General features: G+C 48.5%; 1 non-coding gene across 1 annotated transcript; it reads right to left on the reverse strand.

Moving 5' to 3' along the window:
• Positions 1-1,641: 1,641 nt before the first annotated feature.
• Positions 1,642-1,748, reverse strand: LOC120677127. Its single transcript, XR_005676190.1, has one exon. It is a non-coding gene; the product is annotated as a small nucleolar RNA R71 (small nucleolar RNA).
• Positions 1,749-3,062: the final 1,314 nt, after the last annotated feature.

The raw sequence follows: 3,062 nt of genomic DNA on the forward strand, positions 1-3,062 counted from the left end.
TACTCCTTAGGGTAGTGGAGCTAGGCTAGTACTTCATCTCTTTAGCGAATCCAGTCATCCTCGGGGTCGGCGAGCAATCCTCGGCCTCTGGTATGGCTTTGTATTCCGACTTTTGTTATGCTATTCATATTGAGTTCGTTCTTGGTTATCTTGCTATGTTCATAGTTTGCTTAGCCTTGATCTATCCTTCATCAAGTTATACTAGTTGCTTGCTTAGACCAGATGATCTGGGTAAGGATATCGGTTTGTTGTGCTTTCGGGCTTGCCTTAGCATCATACCTGTCCATCCGAAGGGTGGGGGACCCGGGGGTGCTAGGGTAGTGACCTCATATGCGGGCATGGTGCCCGGGTATGCGGGATTCTTCAGATATGACGGTGCTACACGGTGTGATTGGGGTAGACTGCAAGTGGTGACAGCCCTGTCGGTCCGCCGGAAAGCTGTTTCTCGGTTAGCGTACTCCTCGATGTTCGGTTATCATGTAGGAGTTCATGCAAAGATGAAACATGACTGGATGTTCTCCAGTGCGGGTCATTCTCCCCGATGTCCCTAATTTCCCAGCACCTGCAGCTCTAAGCATGTGGCTAACGTAACTTACCTGCTAACATGAATAGTATACTAGGATCTGTGCCTATGCTCCCACTAACCTTAGGTGTGCTTGTTTATTCTTTATTCATGAGAGTTGGCTGTTCTGTGTGTGTCACATTACCCGTGATTATCATTTGTTTATCACTTACCCCTATATAGTCAGTAGTCTGCACCTTACTTCATAATGTCATGGTTATGGAACTAGTAAATATCTTTACATAATAGGTGTAAATGCTTCCGGGTGAATACTTCCGGGTGAAATGCTACAACGGTATATCCGTGCGCTTGCGGATCTTTCTGCAAAAATTAAGACATACCAACAGGGCATTTCTGTGGCGGCGTTGCTAGGAACTAACCCCTCCTAGAGGCGACGCTGAGAAATGCCAACAAGCATTTCTGGCGCTGTTGCCGGGGATGGCACTAGATGTAAAGATTTTACTAAGCACATAAACATGGCAATATGAGTAAGAGGTAGCTACTGCTTATACAGGCTAATGTGTTTGTCTTTTTGTTTTCTCCTGATTGGATGAAAACAGGGTAGTGTATGTCTGGTTTCTCCTCGCCGACAAACTTTGTTGAAAATCCCGAGAAGCTTGTGAGAAGGGTCCGACCTCGCATTGTTCCTCCTCCGCTCTCGCAGTCGACAAGCGAGCCAGCTTCCCAATCACCATCAACAATCACCGAAACCCATGGCTGAGAAGACTCTCCGCGATTTTTCCATCCCCTCAGCTGCCAATGTGGCAACTGGACCCAACGTTGATGTTGGGGACGTGAAGTTTGAGCTGAAGTCTAGCCTCATTAACATGGTGCAGGCTAGCCCATTCTGTGGCAAGCCAAATGAGGACGCCAACGCCTATCTCCAGAACTTTCTGGAGTTATGCAAGACCGTAACCATAAGGGGCGTTACGGCTGACGCCATCAGGCTCCGCCTATTTCCTTTCTCCCTCCCGGGGAAGGCGAAAAAGTGGTTTTATCAGAACAAGGAAGTCGTCAGCACGTGGGACAAATGTTCCACGGCGTTTCTCGTCAAATTCTTTCCGTTGGGCAAAACAAATGCCCTACACGGAAGAATTTCAAGTTTCCAGCAGACAGGGATGGAATCCATCCCAGAAGCTTGGGAGAGACTCCAAGAATACATACTCGCCTGTCCTCATCATGGGATGGACGAGTAGCTCGTGCTTCAAAGCTTCTACAATGGGCTAAGCCCACCTTGATGCTGCTGCTGGAGGAGCCTATCTGGACCTGACAATTGCCAAGGCCACGGTCTTGATTGAAAAGATGGTCTCCAATTAGGGCTGGAACAAGGAGCGTTCCCAGCCCAGAACCAAGGGCGGAATGCATACCGTCAAAGAGACAGACATGCTCGCCGCCAAGCTGGACCTCCTACTGAAGAAGCTTGATGAAGGGAACCGGCAATAGATGCATGTTCCCATTCATGCCATGAACTCATACTTAATGTGCGAGGTTTGTGGTGACTGTGGACACTCAGGGAATGACTGCCCCGAGACCCGTGAAGACGCAACCTACATCAACAACAACGACATCGGGTTCTGTCCACAAGGAGGCCAGGGGTGGGGTCAGGCACGCCCACCATTCCAAGGAGGTGGTAACAATTTCAACTCAAATTTCAATTTGAATTTAAATTCGAACCAACCCTCCTTGAGAGACCTTGTCTTTGGCCAAGCTAAAATAAACGAATCTCTAAACAAAAAGCTTGCTGCCAATGATAAAATTTTAGAAGGTATAAATGCCAAAGTTGAAACTCTTTCTTCTGCTCTTAAAAATCAACCAAGTTTCAACAAAATGATAGAAACACAACTGGCTCAAATCACTGCTGTTGTTCCTGTCTCTGAGAACGGGAAGATTCCGGGGCAACCCGAATCTCCTGTTGAAACTGCAAACATGGTGTCTACTGGGTGGGGCAACCTTCCCTGGCAGACTTCTCGAACTAACCATGCAGGCAGGTATAATCCCCCAAAGAATGACACTTGGGATGGCCTGGTAGCAGCAATTCAAGAAGATCTAGGGGTCCCCATGATCAGCTGCTGACGAAGGTAGATCTATGTACCTCCCTGCTGAGTGGGGTTCCCGAACACGGGAGACTACCCTGCTCGGTGACTCGGCTACGACTACTCGGCGTGCAGGACTCGGCTGTGCGTGGAAAGGATCTTCAGTAGATCAGGATGAGAGGCTCTAGCTAGAAGCCCGAAAATCTAGGGATCCTAACCGACCTCCTTCCTTGTAAAACAACCCGAGCATATCTTCCTTGTGTCGGTGTTTACCACAAAGCCTGCTTAGGGATACCCTTAGCAGTAGGGTTTGTAGGTAGGGATCGACTGCTCTGGAACTCGACGGTGCAAGGAAGACAAAGATTTAGACAGGTTCAGGCCACGAGTTGCGTAATACCCTACATCCTGTGTGATTGTTTGCATTGCCTTAGGTGTTGATGATCTTTTGAGGGGGTCCCTGCCCACCC

This window comes from Panicum virgatum, chromosome 5N (assembly GCF_016808335.1).
Source record: "Panicum virgatum strain AP13 chromosome 5N, P.virgatum_v5, whole genome shotgun sequence".
In the NCBI taxonomy this organism is placed as follows: domain Eukaryota; kingdom Viridiplantae; phylum Streptophyta; class Magnoliopsida; order Poales; family Poaceae; genus Panicum; species Panicum virgatum.